The sequence below is a fragment of the Anabrus simplex genome, chromosome 2 (genome assembly GCF_040414725.1).
Source record: "Anabrus simplex isolate iqAnaSimp1 chromosome 2, ASM4041472v1, whole genome shotgun sequence".
Lineage (NCBI taxonomy): Eukaryota > Metazoa > Arthropoda > Insecta > Orthoptera > Tettigoniidae > Anabrus > Anabrus simplex.
Window position 1 is genome coordinate 184117189 of NC_090266.1, and position 18611 is coordinate 184135799.

An 18611-nucleotide genomic window follows, 5' to 3' on the forward strand; every position below is an offset into this window, starting at 1 on the left:
TTATTCGAGAGGCGAGTACGATAGAATATAGAACTACTGCTCAATTGCATATAGACCTACGTGAATCTACAACCCCGTAAAAGATGTAATTAGAGGAAAATGTTGCAATAGAAAATAATGCATTCTGTGGTGTGTTTTTGTGCGACGTGGCTGTACTAGTTTAAGAACAGTCTATGATAGGCCTATAGCTGAATCACTGAAAAAACAGCAAATCACAAATATGGGAATTTTGCATAAACTCATACCGTAAAATATAAAAAATCGTGGAGGGCGAAGGGTGATACATATGCCAATCCTACAATGTTGATTAGCCGACATCAAGGAAAATAAATTTCAGACTGGTTTCTCTGCAGTTGATCCGGTTAGACGACAATTTAGTGGGGGGAAACCTTGCCTGGTTCCATCGAAGAAGCCATACGAAACACGTGGTTACAACCAAATGAGAAGAGTTTTCTTGCGTGAGCAACACGAGCCTAATCAACATAATAACATCTAAAAAATCTAACTTTATTCACGAAAAATGTATCGTGTGTTTTAGCTGACGATACATACGAGTGTGCTCCCAAGCACTTATACCAAAGATACAGTATATCATATATTCCTGTGTTAATTATTCAAGTATTCCTATGTCTGCAGCACTTAAGGAGCATCGGACAGCGAAAACAGGTTTTAATTTAATTTCGTGTGGCTATTTCTAGCCGAGTGCAGCCCTTGTAGGGCAGACCCTCCGATGAGGATGGGCGGCATCTGCCATTTGTAGGTAACTACGTGTTATTGTGGTGGAGGATAGTGTTATGTGTGATGTGTGAGTTGCAAGGATGTTGGGGACAGCACAAACACCTAGCCCCCGGGCCATTGGAATTAACCAATTAAGGTTAAAATCCCCGACCCGGCCGGGAATCGAACCCGGGACCCTCTGAACCGAAGGGAAATTCGCTGACCATTCAGCCAACGAGTCGGACATCGAAAACAGGCAAATAAAGGAAACAGTATTAAAACGGGACAAAATGATTGATGAGACAAAGACACCTCCGTACAGGCCATGAAGGCCCTTGGAGGAGTGGAAGGTAAAGGCTTCCACCATCGTTAACCGCGGCATGTGATGGGGTACAGTGGTTAGCTCTACGCCCGGCCGCCTTTGCCCCCAGGAATTAACCTGGTACTCATTTTTGGTGTAGGCTGAGTGAACCTCAGGGCCACATGCACCTCCGGAAGTGGAAATCTCGTTTCTTAAATTTTACGATTTCCTGACGGGGATTCAAACCCACGTCCTTCCGGGCGAACCGAGCACGTCTTCACCGCCTCGGCCAGGCAGCCCCTCAAAATGATTGATAGCACGATGAAATGACTAGCTCCTGATTACATGCCAGTTAAATATCAGAGTAACACAGTTTATTAGTTATGGAAGTACGAGGAAATAAGATGCTTCAATTTCGAACAGTGAATTCATTTCGAGCTTTGACAAGGAACGCATTCGGAATGTAAGATTGAACAGTGAGCTTTCAAATATGAAATGATTTGTACTAAAGGTGAGCTGGAGAAACGTTCCTCCCCGAGGACGACGGGGAGATCAAGTGTATGAGGTGTCATGTCAACCACGAACTATTCCATTTAATGAGTGCGTCGCCGTGCGGGAGTGTGTGTGTGAGCACGCCTGCATGTGGAAATCAATAGACGTGTAGAGCTTCACGTCTTGGACTACAGCAACATGGTACAATGCCAGTGCTTCCCTCCTCCAATAGGATTCAGTATCTAATTTTGAAACCTCTGAAGAATTTTGATATGAATGCCTCAAAGGTTTTTCGGTGCTCGAATTTCGACTGAAAGGGAGTTCGTTATCGCACAGTTTATCTACTGGCAGAGATCTCTCGGATTTAAGCATTCTGAAATATTGACTAACTGGCTACGATTCGATTCCCTAACCTTAATATAAAGCAAGCAAGCAAGTAAGCGTGTATTTTACATTACTATTAAAATACTGATCAAAACCATTGGATCTCCTCTTTTATGTACGTGAAATCCGTACCATAGCAATGTGACATTTAATTTTAAAAATCTCACATGCATTTACCGAGATCCGAATTATAGGCATCTTAGTGAGAAGCCAGTAAGATGTTCCCAACCTTGATGTAATTATTACTTACTAGCAGTTACCCGCGGCTTCGCTCGCGTGAATTTCGTAAAATAATAAAAGTAATAGTTCCTCGGTACTGTACTAAGACATTATCTGAAAATCCCTCATGTATAAACGTTCACCGACAAATTGAGTTTCATTTACCCCGCAAACTCCTTGTAGACCACGTTTGTGTTACCGGTATTGCCTTTTGGGGCTAAGATGACCATGCAACACAGAACGGTACATATGAGAAACAGTCTTGTCTCAAATCGAAAAAAATGCTTATTTTTAAATGAGATTCCAAATATATATCTCCTCGTCGTAACATTTTCAGTTTTTGAGATAGGCTACAAGAATCCCCATAAAATAAATAACCTCTTTATCAGTCCTTCCAATTTTCCGAAAACAAAAAGAAACACATGCTCCTTTACTTTCAAAGGAGATTCCAAATACTAATTTTTGCGTCTGTAACATCATCAGTTTGTAGATATAAGCATCCTCATTAAAATTATTCACTTCCTTTTTCACTTCCTTTCACCCCCGTTAAGTGCCTTTTCCGAAAAGAAAAAGTACGTGTTCCTGTATTTTTAAAGGGCTTTCCAAATACAAAGTTTCATGTCTGTAACATGGTTAAGTTTTTGACATATGCTGCAGATATACCGGTACTCATTTTCAAAATTCACCCACTTTTTCAATTCTTTTCAACAAAACAAAAATTAAGTGTTTTATTTTTAAAGGAGATTCAAAATACGGTACCAACTTTCACTTCTTTGACATCTTCAGTTTCTGAGATATAAGTATCCTCATAAAATGAATTCAACTTCTTTTTCACTTTTTTCCACCCCTCTCCATTTAAGAGGATTTTCCGGAAACAAAAAAATATGTGTTCCTTAATTTTTAAAGGAGATTCAAAATACCAACTTTCACGTCTGTTACATCTTCAGTTTCTGAGATATAAGTATCCTCTTAAACAGAATTCAACTCCTTCCTTACTTATTTTCACCCCTCCCCCCCAGCAAGTCGATTTTCAGAAAACAAAAATATACGTGTTTATTTTTACAGGAGATTCCAAATACCAAGTTTCACGTCTGTAACATCTTTATCTTTTAGAGATATAAGTATCCTCATACAAATAATTCTACGAATATTTCAATTATTTCCCCAGTAAGTGGATTTCCGAAAACAAAAGAAGACGTGTTCTTTTATTTTTAAAGGAGATTCCGAATACCAATTTTCACGTCTGTAACATCTTTTTTGAGATATAAGTATCCTCACAAAAAGAATTCAACTCCTTTTTCACCCCACTCCCGTTAAATTGATTACCCCCCCCCCCATGCGTGTTTCTTTTTAAAAGAGATTCCAAACACGAATTTTCACGTCTGTAACCATCAGTTTTTGAGACATAAATATCTATATTAAAAGAATTCAATTGTTTCACTTCCTTTCACCCTCCCCCCCCCCCCCCGACCTCCTTAAGCAAATTTTCCGGAAAAATACGTGTTTACTTATAAAGGAGTTTCTAAATACCAATTATCACGACTGTAACTTCATCAGTTTTCTAGATATTTGTCCTCATAAAAGGAATTCAATTCATTTTCACCCCCTTATACCCACTACTACATCACAAGCTGTCAGAAAATTCCTACGTTCGCAGTGCATAAAAAGGCGCGATGCACCTAGCCCAAAATATTAGGGCATTAATCCCACCTTAACCAGTGTTGCCTCATAATCGAGTCTAGACCCGACTCAGGGGAATTAACCGCTCGTGGATAAAATTCCAGACCCGGCTGAAATCGAACTTGGAACCCTCTGAAATGAAGACCACGTATCTGCCCATTCAGCCAAGAGTCCGACACATCAGTCGACGCACCTACAAATGTAAGGTCTGCAGAGGACAATAGTAACGGACAAACCATTTTAATATTCGTACACTTGTGTCCGACTGAAATGCTCAGATGAGAGAGCGCTTTCTGAGTACAAGATGGCAGGTTCAATCCCTGCTCAGTCCATCGGTAGTTGAAGTAGCTCAAAGATGTCAGTATTGTGTTGGGCAAAATTCCTACATGCCCGCATATCCGAAAATTGTAAAAGGATTTGGTGGGGCGTGAAACTATTATTATTATTATTATTACTATTATTAACATTATTATTTTAAAATTTCGAGGTAGAAGCTACCTTATTCTTTCAATATTGCGTTAGCTAACATGGCTAGAAGGTGTGTTGGGAGAAAAAATGAAATTAAATAAGCCATGTCAGTGTTACCTTTGTTTTAAAACACTTCTGAGAACATGACCTGGTAGCATCCGATTCCTTCAAGTACGGAGATCAAACCAGTAAATAAGGCAGTGTTTTTTTTATATCTGAAGAGTAATGAAAATAAATGGCGGGTGTCTGTAACGAGATGCGAGGTGGATTGTTGGGTTATTATTCAGGAAGTTCTTCGAGCCCACCTCGCAGACGAATCGAGGAATAGGATATGAGTGCCTTCTCGACGGCCAAGGTCACGTGACTAGTTTCATATTGTTGCGCCTGCGAAAACCGCTATGTGAAATATTTCAGCATAGAACTCTGCCCGGTATGATTCTGTTATCTAAGGTTCACTACTGTGTGAGTAATTTCAATTAACTCCCGCTCTTATGATATATGTGCTGCGGGTCAGTATTTCTCCCACAATATAATCACATAGCAATTTTCGCAGGCGCAACGACAATATGCTTCTTCCTTCTAGACTATGAAGAGTGATTGAAGTAGTAATCGGTTCTGTTGTAAAGTAACGTCACGGATATGATAAGAATTAGGTATACACTACACCAAAAGTTTTTCATTTATGACACCTTAAAGCGAAGCCGACCAAGTCTTGAGGAAGGTACCCAAAATTGACTCCAAATTTGCGAGAAAATTACCCTAAAATGTGAAGGAAAATACAACCTGTGTCTTAAAAGTTCGGTGAATGGTCGCCTAGGTTGTACACCGTGCTAGTTCGGACGATGCGAGACATGACACCAAGTGCCCCCTATCGGTCAACTGAACACAGTTAAGGTAATCGCCCACTGCAGGGAACCGCGCCGCGCCGCGCCGCCTCTCTCCAGTTGGGGAAGTGCAGCTCACACAGAAATATGAGTTCCATTTCCGAGGAGGACTTATTATTTGCGGTTGCGATACTTGCAAATGAGGAAGAAGAAAAACGCGAAAGAAAAGTTTGGGCCCACAACATTTATGAGAAAATGGAAACGAACGGAGAGTTTCACCATTTATTTCCTGATCTACTAAAGGACCGAAGTAAATTTTCCCACTGCTTTCGTATGTCCCTAGAAAAATTCTATGAACTATTGAACCTAGTTAAGCCGTGTGTACCGAGCTCGATAGCTGCAGTCGCTTAAGTGCGGCCAGTATCTAGTGTTCGGGAGATAGTAGGTTCGAACCCCACCGTCGGGAGCCCTGAAAAGGGTTTTCCGTGGTTTCCCATTTTCACACCAGGCAAATGCTGGGGCTGTACCTTAATTAAGGCCACGGCCGCTTCCTTCCCACTCCTAGCCCTTTCCTGTCCCATCGTCGCCATAAGACCTATCTGTGTCGGTGCGACGTAAAGCAACTAGCAAATAAAAAAGCCGTGTGTAGAGCGAGAAAATATCACCTTTCGCCGAGAAAGACGTACAGTGCACAATACCACTAACCGCGTGAAGGTACGAGCGTGCTGGCACTAGTCGAGGACTCACGAAGACTGCCGAAACGGCACGAAACCACATTCTTTCCATTAATCCTTCCTTCTACCCTCGCCCATACAAGCGCGCCGAAAGGAAAAAGTTCCGTTCCAGAAACCTGGGGGCTTCTGGTGCGGAAATTCCACAAGCTTGTTCCGCGCGGCGCGGCGCGGCTCCCTGCAGTGGGCGTTAAGCCATTGCATTTCACAAGAAGCAGACCACGGAAATTTCTTCTCGGCTGCGCTGCGCGGCGCGGCGCGGTGTAGTGGGCGATTACCTTTAAACGGAGTTGAAAGCTGCAACACGTCGCACGGAGTCAGTGTGAGGACTCGTGTCATTGCACAATGGAGTGCAAAACGGAGCAAAGCGTTAAAATAAGTTTTGCTTCCGCCTAGGCAAAAGGGCAACGGAAACACACGCAATGTTAGTGCAAGTTTACCACGCTCAAGCAGTGAGTAAATAGTGCGTTTTTGACTGGTTTAAACGCTTTCGAGATGGAAAGGAAGGTGTTGAGGACGAGGCGCGTTCGGGTCGACCAACCACAAACACATCTCCAGACAACCCGGAGCCCTCTGAACCGAAGAGCATTACGCTGACAAGTCAGCCTAGGCACTGGGCTGAGCATCTATAAGCCTTCAAACCCATTTTAGGTCAATGGGCCATATACGACCCATAGTGCTTGAATCTTATTTCTCTCGTATAATGCAATTTAACAACATTAATGATCGCCGAGTACAACAAAAGGGACATTCAGGAATGGATATAATTATTTTCAAGAAATGGTCCCAAGCATGTAGACTTTGGAAAGTGCTGTGTAAAACCTATTTTGAGGTTACTGGAAGACAGAGTTTTGAAATTAATTCCAGTTAGGATAAAATACCAACATATCACTTTTATTCTTCTTCTTGAGTGGAGATGAATTACCGAAAAAGTTTGTATCAGTGCTTTCGAAGTGATATTTAGTGCGTTGTTGTTTTTGAATTCCTTTATATTTGCAATATTTGCAATAAATTACCCTTAAATGAATGGATAGGAACAAAAACATGTATTTTATAATTATTTCTAACCTTGACCTAAAATGAGTTAATAGATTATTATGCAATCTATTCAATCCACTGATATTCTGGATACCACATGTATGTCGCGACCTGCAGGTTGCTGATTGCGGGTTCTTTTCTTTTACAATTGGATTTACGTTGCACCGACTAGGAGTGGGAAGGAAGTGGCCGTGGCTTGAATTAAGGCACAGCCCCAGGATTTACCTGGTGTGAAAATGGTAAACCACTGAAAACCATTTTCAGCGCTACTGATAGTGGGGTCCGTACCCACTATTTCCCGAATGCAAGCTCACAGTTGCGCGCCCCTAACCGCACGGCCAACTCGCCCGGTTGGTAAATCTTTTTTCTGCTGCCCTTTACATTTAGCGTATTTCTCACATAGGTAGGGAAAACGTGTAGAAAAATAAATTCCTCCCCGAATTTTGAAATACAGTATTTTTTTAATGGACAGTTTTAGGAAGGTTTTGTCTTTGACATTCTAACACGTCTTTTAAATGAATCACACACGAATGAATAAAACTTACGCTATGTAAAACGAAACTAACAATCACGTATGTGTACGTGAGTACTCGGCCACTTCAACAACCTGATTGAAATGCGACACAGTACCTACTATTCACCGTAAGCCCATCCACATTACATAAAGCAATGTCTCGTCGCTGGATTTCGGATAACGGTTGTAGGCAGAACAGAGAACAAGTGACGTTAAAACTAGAAATACATACATCTTCATTATAGACCGCTATACCTATCACCGTTCAATCTGCAAGCCTCTATGAATTTACGAAACGCCATCACAATCCTCTATTTATAACTAGTTCTGTGGCCTCGTTCACTTCTGTACCTCTTCTCTTTAAATCATTAGAAACTGAGTCCAACCATCGTCGTCTTGGTCTCCCTCTACTCCTCTTACCCTCCATAACCGTGTCCATTAAATGTAAAGAATTGCTGAAAATGACAAAATAATGACGTTCAAGTTAAAAGTGACCTAAAATTAACAAATGACAAAAACCGACGAAAAAATGACCTAATAAATACACATTTCTGTATTCAGGGGCCATTGTCAGGATGTATGTATAAATTAGCAATGTGTGCGATGCAATAATTAAAAGATGACACGACATCAAAATCCGGGCCTAGGTGATCAATGATCATGGTATTTCGGACTATCTCTCAACATAATTCTGAATATGTCCATACAAGTGAACATTAGGCCAGAAATCGCACAGACCTTTCTGCAAACTTTGATCGCAGAAATGAGTCATTCATCGATACTGTTAGAGCAGTAGTAGAACTCAGCTGAGGTCCCCTGCATAGTTACCATTATCCCAATCCCGACTTTGTAATGTTTTTCGCCCAAAGTCATAACATGAAAACTGTAACTTTCGCCAGTGTGAGAAATTTCTGGAATTATTGGGCATTAAATTGTAAATAATAGTAGGTTTATCTGTATTATTATTCATTGTACTTTAATTTCTTCGTAGGTATTATACCGTATTATTGTACTTAGGAAGCAAAACGTTCATTTATGCTGTGAATTATAACAGATACTTTTATGTACAGTAAGCATAGTAGCATAGTAATATGCTTTAGTCTCTTTTTCACTTATTTTTCAGTATTTTAATATTTTTATTTTATGTTATTTATGTATTTCACTGGTTAAGTGTAAGACAGTGACACGTCTCTCTAACTTTGCCAGTTAAAATAAACCACATATCCATCTACCTACCTGTCTTCTTCTATAAATCCAATCAAACTCCATAGCACTACAGCCCTAATTGGTCTTGGCCTACCAGGTGACCGCCGCTCAGTCTGAGGCCTGCATATTACGAGGTGACGCATGGTCAGCGCGACGAATCCTCTCGACCATTTTTCTTGGTTTTCTAGACCGGGATCACTATATCACCGTCAGATAAATCCTCAATTTGCATCATTTAGGCAGAGTGGGCCTCGAAATAGCCCTTAAATAAAAGTAAAAATCCCTGACCTGGTTGGGAATAGAACCCGGGGCCTCGCGGAGAAGGGCAGGCTCGCCACCCCTAGACCACAGATCGGGGAGTCTGATTCTATAGTTGGACATAACTGCAGTATTGGAACTCCCAGAACGTGATAATCGTATTTATCCCCAAATGTGGGCGTCGGGTATCAAGAGAATACCTTAAAACCGTTTTACCCTTACGAATAGATATCAATGCAATCAACATTTTCAGAAAAATGAATGGAAGTCAATGCGAAGTGTTAATAATATAGCACGAACATTTATGGCCACTAGAGTTGTGAATACAAGGGCTCTTGCAAGCATGCGTGCAGGAGAAGACATGGTCATCTCCTAGAGAGTAGGTCACGGAGTGGAGAAAATGCCTGGAAGACACGTTCCAAGTCAATACTAGCAACTTCAAACATTTGAATTCGGCCTATTCGTGGCGCTGCGTGAAGTTGCAGGTTACTTTACGCTATTTTTCAGCTGGTTGCACGTACAGTACAAATGTGACAGTGATTTCAGTGAGATCGTGAAGATATCTATAAACATCGGGAAGGCACTGGTTGACACAGAAGAACAGGCTGCGTCAAGAGAGAGAACTAATGTCTTAGCCCTCAGTATATCTGTCAGGAATTTAAAGACATGCAGTGGATATTGTATAGTATCCCCGTAATTCTGCGCTATCAGTAGGTGACTGGCTGAAAAAGAATTGTTTCCGAGATCGATTTCCATTAGTTGACATCTTCGCTCGATTTATTACAGCAGCAGAAAAGCTGTAACGCAAGTAGAATGGTGAGGCATCGTCTTCAATGATGAATCTTGAACCTTCTTCCTCTCACAATGAAGAGTATTTCGAAAATATACACGACAAGAAACCGTAATTCGTGTCGAAATACACTTTCACATTACTCCTAGCATCTTCGTATGCCTAGCCATCCATTATGACAGATTGCCACTGAAGGTGCTACGGGAGTGAGCTACAGAAAAGAAAAGATCTTTGATATTGATATGACATCTTGCAGCCTCATTTGTTGCTCCTTATTACAGTGAATACGTCCAGTTACGTGACGTTGAAATGCTCATCTAGTAACGTATCTATATTACGTTCAGATTCTCCTTTGGCATATTCTCCACCGGGCGAGTTGGCCGTGCGGTTAGGAGAGCGCAGCTGTGAGCGCGCGCATCCGGGAGATAGTGGGTTCTAACCCGACTGTCGGCAGCCCTGAAGATCGTTTTCCGTGGTTTACCATTTTTACACAAGACGAATGCTGGGGCTGTACCTTAATTAAGGCCACGGTCGCTTCTTTCCCATTCCTAGGCCTTTCCTGTCCAATTGTCACCATAAGACCTATATGTGTCGGGGTGACGGAAAGCAAATAGCAAAAAATAAATATTCTCCTAGTGAGAATATGTGTGATTGCTGAGACAGAGGTTGCCAAGATTCTTAAAATTGTAAGCAACACCACATTTAATAAGTTACTAAGTATACCAGAATCATAAAATCGAATAACGTTAAAAAATCATCAATAAATACATGTTTTTAGAATGCTCACCAGTTTAATAGATATTTGAGCCCGGATGTTAAACAAAATTTCGGGGATGTTCAAGGAGAAGTCAGTTGTAGCTACACGTAAACAATTCTGCAGGTGTGAATCAGTTAATCGTCATCGTGCTTTGTTTTTAGGTATACAGCAAAACCTTGATAAGACGCTCCTACTAATTGCGCTATATGCCCTTTTTACCCAGTCCCTAAATATTTTAATAAGAAGCCATTATAAAATACCCCGTTATATCGAGATTCACTCTCGTGTAGGAATCTTTTTGTTTCTAGGGAATATTTTTCGGTTAATTTTTAGCAAAGTTCAAAAGAAATTGAAAATTGTACTCCCTCGTCGTAAGTGTACATACAGACGCCAAGAAAACTGTAAAACTTCAACCGGAGCTAAAGGCTAGTTAGAGTATGTTGACATTCAGACCTCGCGGTCAGTTTATCTTAATCTTCGCCACGGAGAGCCTGCGGAGTGGACTAATACTGTAGAAGCGAGGAGAGGTTAATTTAGGATTTCTTAGAAACAAGCTGCTATATAAATGCAGAAATCATAGACATGGGAGAGGGAACAGAAAATTTTTTCGTAACCCTTACTGGTTTACCTGGACAGTTTTAAGATTTTTCTTTCAGTTGAGTTGAGTGTACTGAAGCGCGCCTGAAATAATGAGTGTGGAAAGGAAAGCGCTTTACTTATTGGATAAATGAGAACTTTTGGGAAGACAAGGTGAAAACACTAATCTCAACCAGAAACACCTCGCTGATTCGTTAGATATTCCATCGTCTACGTTAAGAACTATATTTAAAAAATTACCATATGGTCTGTCCGCCTCTGTGGTGTAGTGATTAGTGTGAATATCTGCCATCCCCGGAGGCCCGGGTTCGATTCCCGCCTCTACCACGAAATTTGAAAAGTGGTACGAGAACTGGAACGGGCTCTACTCAGCCCCGGGAGGTCAACTGTGTAGAGGGGTGTTCGATTCCCACCTCAGCCACCCGCGAAGTGGTTTTCCATAGTTTCCCACTTCTCCTCCAGGCAAATGCCGGGATCGTACCCAACTTAAGGCCATAGCCGCTTCCTTTCATCCTCCTTTTCAATCCATTCCAATCTTTCCTTCCCCTCACAAGGCCCTGGGTGGCTGGGCGAAGTACTGGTCCTCCTTCCCAGTTGTATCCCCGACCTAAAGTCTCACACGCTATAGGACACTGCCTTTGAGACGGTATAGGTGGATCCCTCGCTGAGTCCGAGGGAAAAACCAACCCTGGAGGGTACACCGTTAAAGAAAGAAAGAATGAACAATATGGTGCACTGTATTTTATTTAACTACCGTATTTCAATAAAATGAAGTATATAGTATCCTTTACAATGAAAAACATGTAAATTACGCAACTGTATTGCTTAGTTTAAAGCCTCCGTGGCTCATGCGGCAGCGCGCCGGCCTCTCAGCGCTGGATACCGTGGTTGAAATCCCGTCTCTCCAATCATTTCATTTCAGTTCATCTGTCAGTCATTTATCATTGCGCTAGAGGAGTGCGACAGGCTTCGGCAGCCGGCACAATTCCTATCCTCGCCGCTAGATGGGGGCTTCATCCATTCCATTCCTGACAGTCGAATGACTGGAAACAGGCTGCAGATTTTCATTTTAATGCTTAGTTTCTCCCCGCTTAATACGCGGTCACATTTAATATGCAGTATTCATGGACAGTGTCTTATCAAGGTTTTACTGTAATTCATTAGTGAGAAAGTTTAGTCTCACAGGCTGGTCGTTGCAAACATAGCCAACAATTTGAAAGAAACACTTCTCAGTATTTGAAACCTTTTGATTTTTTCTGCTCTCCAACAGACTATGAATTTCTCCATTTCGAACAATGTGTCAACGCTAAGGAGGATTGGAGATCTATCAATTCAGGTTCCTCACAAGCATACATAGTATTTCAAACATCAGATCATTCTAAACGTAGAGCGATATATAGACTGTAACGGTTCAAATCCCGTTACAAGGTAATATCTGTATTATTATTATTATTATTATTATTATTATTATTATTATTATTATTATTATTATTATTATTATTATTATTATTATTATTTTATCTGTGAGATTACTATTATTGTATTATCATTCTTATTCAATTCAATTCTGCAATGCTTGTCGCTTGCGTGATTGCAGTTAAATATATGTATTTATACGTCTGTGTAGATTAACACTAAATACATGTACAGTAAAGAGTTGCTGTATATCAGATGTGGATATGACATTGCTACATTGTGCAATACTGGTGGAGTAAATGCAGAGTCATCGCTACGTCATCGTGAGCATTTAGCGATGAGCTCAGTTTCTTTGAGTATCCCTGGCCGCTCCGGGCTATTTCACCATTGTATGTAACATTTGTCGCGAGGTGGGAGTAGATAATAGTTATTTCTGGAGATTACGTAGGTGCGTCAACCTAACGTCTATAAAAGGTGGCTGCATATTGTAGCGTCAGTCATTATTCAATTGGAAGCGGAGGCCTAAGTCGGTCAGTCAACGAGAGTCAACGAGTGTGAACGAGATGGAGAAGACTCAGTGAGACATTAGTCTTTGGTCATTGAGAGAGTGAGGCTACAGTTGGTCGGTTTCTTAGTTGAAGATACGGACGGGAAGGCTTACCACGAAGTCATAAAAGGATAGACTTGCAGTGAGGTCATACAGTGCAGACTTACCCAGAAGTCATATGATATGGAGAAGAAGCAGTCACATGGATACATCACCAAATTAGGCGAGACACATCTACAGTAAACACCAGATCTAAGGAATACGTCGTAATTACACTCAAAGTGTTGAAGGTACAGTCATGTGAACCAGTGAGGGATATATTTCGTATAAATTGTTAAATGTCCGGTCAAGAAGAATTCAAATTCATGCCTAGTTTCTTTCAGTTGCAATGTCATAATTTCATATTCACATCTGTTTCATCGCAGCAAGACTTACTATTTTTATATACAATTTAAAGAATATATTTTGTTCTATCAAATGAGTTCATAGTATTATTTCAATGACAAATTAGCTAACCTCAAATTAAATGGGCAAACCGAACGCCAATCTCCTTTTCCCAGAACTTATATGGTATGTTGTCAAAAGTAAGCTTATTACCCCACACACTTTTAGTATTAAATAACTACAAAGACTAAGTTTAGATACTCGTAACATAACCAACGTAACGAACTTAAAGTCACTAAACGTTGAAGTATTAGAATGGATGGATAGTAACACTATTTTTCTAGTTTACACAAGAAAAATTTTATCGTAAAAAAGGTACCTCAGGAGCATTCGCGCTCGCTAGCACTTTTTGATTGAGAACTCCTGAGTTAAGACCACAAATATAGGCCCTACCGGAATATTTAAAAAAATGAGCGCGAATTACATTAGTGCTCACATCAACCCCAAGATAATATCCAATGCCATCACGGCTTACTTCCAGACTGATTTGCCGCATTTATCCAGGTGAGACCAGGTGCTACACTGTGCTATGATCAAACAAAAAGCTGCCGCTACTCCACAGCTGTGTGAGCACTTGGCTGTGATTTTGTAATAATGTGTCCCCCTGCATATTACAATTCAAGATATGACGTTTCATTCCCAGGCTTCTGCTGGAAGAAAAACATTCTTATACCGGTTGAAAAATTTGATATTAGGCCCCTTTAAGACATTTTATATCCATTTATGTATTTCCTAAACTTGAAAGTGTAGCGCTTTTGAAACTAATATACAGTTTCCAATACGTATGATTACTCAAGAAAGGAAGAATAATTTTTAAAACAAAACTTGTTGTTAGTCATCCCCCTGATGTATGAGTAACCTGTCTGTTTCTCACCCGCAACCTCGAGTTCGAATCCCGGTACCGAGCTGAAGTATTTGGTAGGACGTAAAACCAATAACATTATTTTCGAACCACGGCTCGTCCAAGGATTTTAGTTGTAAACTGAACACTGGAACGGATTTTACTGAGTCACTTGAGACCCACTGGACGGTGGGTGTTGTCTGTTGTGCATAGGAAACTGCGTGTTATTGTGATAAAGGATAGTGTTGTGTGTAACGTTTGAGTTGAAGGGATGTCGGGGACAGCATTACCGCCCAGTCCTCAAACCAAGGGAATTCATTATATAAGTTTAAATCCCCCAACACGGCTGGGCATCGAACCCGGGGCCCACCGATCCGAAGACCACTACGCTGACCATTGAGCCAAGGAGCCCGACTCTTGACAATGTCATTCATTATACCGCCCAGTTGGCCTGAGCTCGATCCCTGGATCTGCCACGATTTTAAGACTGGTTTTTGAGGGGTCTAGAATGGGAACACAACTCGGCATAGAAGTGAGTCAAGTTCAACTGTTGGCGTTAGCTCTGCGTAGTTCGAGGATTTCCACTTTAACTCCACCGTAATACCAATATGTTACTTGACGTAGGCCATGGCTGTGGCCTCCCTACCTCTGGCTAAAATAATTACGAGCACACACATACACGTACACACACACATTGACCTCTTGCACACTAAGTATGCAAGACTGATGATCACAATGTCCCAACCCCAGCAAACAACTATCCGCAAACTCGGCACTTGCTGGGGTAGAGTGGTTTGCTCCATTTCATCTGTTTCCATTTGCAAGCGACACCATTATTCTCACTCTAGCTTACGATAAACACCCTTCTGCACCCCTATCTCGACACATTTGTTGAAGGGTATGATAAGTAACATCTCAAACTAACCTCAAATTTTCCCACAGGAATTAACCTGGAACTCATTTCTGGTGTAAACTGAGTGAACCTCAGGGTCATGTGCACCTCCTGAAGTGGAAACCTCGTTTCTTAAATTTTTCTACTTCTTGACGGGAATCTAACCAAACGTCCTCCCGGAATAAACAATGTGGTTGTTTAATTATATATTAAATTCCAATAGAAACAGACAGGAAAAAGAGCATTATTTATGTAACTTGTGTAGACTTATCCAATGAGAATTAAAATGAAATACAAATGTTCGTTGAGAATACGTACAGTATAGGAATTACCTTGATAATATTTACTGATAGCAAAATGTTCCAAATATTAAGCTCTAGGCACAGAAAACACAAATATATAAAGTTATTCACTAATATGCCAATAAATTAATGTGAATGCTGACCGTGGCAGGTAACATAAATTGGCCTGTGTCTTCTTACTCAATCAAAACTATGCATTAGTTCTACTTGCGCCTTTTGACTTGGAGATTCCTTCTATAACAATTCAGCTACGAGTAACGAAGGTTTACTATGTGGTGGAACAGGATAAATGCTATCAATTGGATTATTAACCTAAAAATAAGTAAAATCATACTTTTACCCGAATGTTACAGAATTATACTAAACCCATAGTTTCGGGAGTAAATTTCGAAAAAGAAGGAAACGCAATCTTTGCGCACTGTTAGCGGGCGTGGCAGCTTGCGGTTACCATTGGAAATATGCCAGTTATTGCTCGATATGTCCACCGATTGGAATGTTTAGATCCAACCAATGTGTTAGCTTTTGAACACATCTGTGATTACTGCACGACAAGTATGTGATGAATTTACATGTTGGTGTGATAGCTTTGACAAATCAAGTAATTTGCAAGGTAAAACAATGTGTGACCTATGATATGACGGAAACATGTAAACTTGTCCCCCATAGGCTGGGACATTACAGTCTGATGCCCAGTCACACTTTCCGTGCAACTGCTTCCACGTAGAGGGCTGCACAAAATAACAGCCTAATGTGTGCGATATACCAAAAAAACAAACAGCTTTATTATCAAACAGTTGAATAACAGTTGTATCATTAAGTTAAATGAAACTCGGGAATATCTAGTAGGTAGACTTATAATAATAATAATAATAATAATAATAATAATAATAATAATAATAATAATAATAATAATAATAATAATTTCTACATGGATCATCTGCTGAAAGGTATAAAGTGGCAGGGAGGGATTCAGTTAGGTGGAAATGTACTAAGCAGTCTGGCCTATGCTGACGACTTGGTCTTAATGGCAGATTGTGTCGAAAGCCTGCAGTCTAATATCTTGGAACTTGAAAATAGGTCGAATGAGTATGGTATGAAAATTAGCCTTTCGAAGACTAAACTGATGTCAGTAGGTAAGAAATCCCTGAGAATTGAATTTGAAGGAAGTCAGCGGCCCGTATCCAGTATTCGGGAGATAGTGGGTTCGAACCCCACTGTCGGCAGCCCTGAAGATGGTTTTCCGTGGTTTCCCATTTTCACACCAAGCAAATGCTGGGGCTGTATAGTATTAAGGCCACGGACGTTTCCCACCCACCCCTAGCCCTTTCCTGTCCCACCGTCGCCGTGCGACATAAAGCGACTTGCAAAAAAAAAACTATCTTTACATCGGTTTGTTTTCAGACCAACTTTGCTTTACGGGAGCGAAAGCTGGGTGGACTCAGGATATCTTACTCATAAGATAAAGCAACAAACATGAAAGTAGCGAGAATGATTGCTGGTACAAACAGATGGGAACAATGATAGAAGGGTACTCGGAATGAGAAGATAAAGGCTAATTTAGGAATGAACTCGATGGATGAAGCTGTACGCATGAACCGGCTTCGGTGGTGGGGTCATGTGAGGCGAATGGAGGAGGATAAGTTACCTAGGATAATAATGGACTTTGTTATGGAGGGTAAGAAAAGAAGAGGGAGACCAAGACGACGATGGTTAGACTCAGTTTCTAACGATTCAAAAATAAGAGGTATAGAACTAAATGAGGCCGAGGCTCTGGTTGCAAATAGAGGATTGTGGCGACGTTTAGTAAATTCACAGAGGCTTGCAGACTGAACGCTGAAAGGCATAACGGTCCATAATGATGATGTATGTATGTATGTTTGTATGTATTTATATATGTATAATAATAATAATAATAATAATAATAATAATAATAATAATAATAATAATAATAATAATAATAATAATAATAATAATAATAATAATAATAATAATAATAATAATAATAATAATAATAATGTGTTTAACATACCTTCAATTTTAGTATTTTTAAACCTAAAATGAACAAAAACTATGGTGCAAGAGCTCATTGTGGTCTTGACCTGCCAAAACAACTGCTGCCCAGTCAGATGGCATGCAGATAGAGAAGAGCCACGTTGTCAGCGCGACGACATCCTCAGCCTACAGTTTGGCCTTCTTGACTGGATTCGCTGCCTATCGTATCAACAGGTCTTCAATTAGTCTCACGAAACTGAGTGAACCCTTTCCAATCCTCAATCTAGAACTAAAATCCCTTGACGGGCCAGGAATCAAACCCAGATCCTATCTCTCCACCACTTGGCTGGCTATTTAGCTCTGCAAATGGGTTCTTTAACAGACCTACCTACCGCACATTTGTAAAATACTTACATACAGTTTTCACATTAAATACATAAGGGGAGTCATGACTGAAATTTGGAACTTCCACAATTTATCACAACCAAATTGAAAACACAGGCATATATTAATAAGATAGAGCACCACACAAATTTCAAGTTTATTAGTTAATTTGTTCAAAAGTTATTAACAAATAACGTTTATTTTTTATGTGTTGTACGGTAAATGCTCCTCGCGGTAGGGTTTTTATTACTTTAGGGTTATAATTTGACAGATTTGTCAAAAATACTCATATACTTAATAGTAACTCCAGGTTATGCAGTCAGGTATGAACTATTATATATACAAATTTCTCAATTTTTCATTAATGAACACAATAGGCAAAACTCTAGATTGGTGTTATTTTAGGAACACTAATATTAAGGTAATATTCAACTGATAATAACATGCAGAACTACTTGTGATTCCTGTACATATTATCGGAAAACTCGTTGGCTGAATGGTCATTGTACTGGCCTTCGGGTCAAAGGGTCCCGGCTTCGATTCCCGGCCGGGTCGGGGATTTAAATCGCATCTGATTAATTCTCCTCGCTCGGGGACTGGGTATATGTGTCCGTTCCAACACTCTCCTCATGATATTCTGACAACATACCACACTACCAGCCACCACAGAAACATGCAATAGTGATTACATCCCTCCACATAGGGTTGGCGTCAGGAAGGGCATCCGACCGTAAAAAAGGGCCAAATCCCCATGTGAGGCGCAGTTCGCACCCGCGCCCCCACAGGTATGGGAAAAAGAGGCAGCAAACGAAGAAGA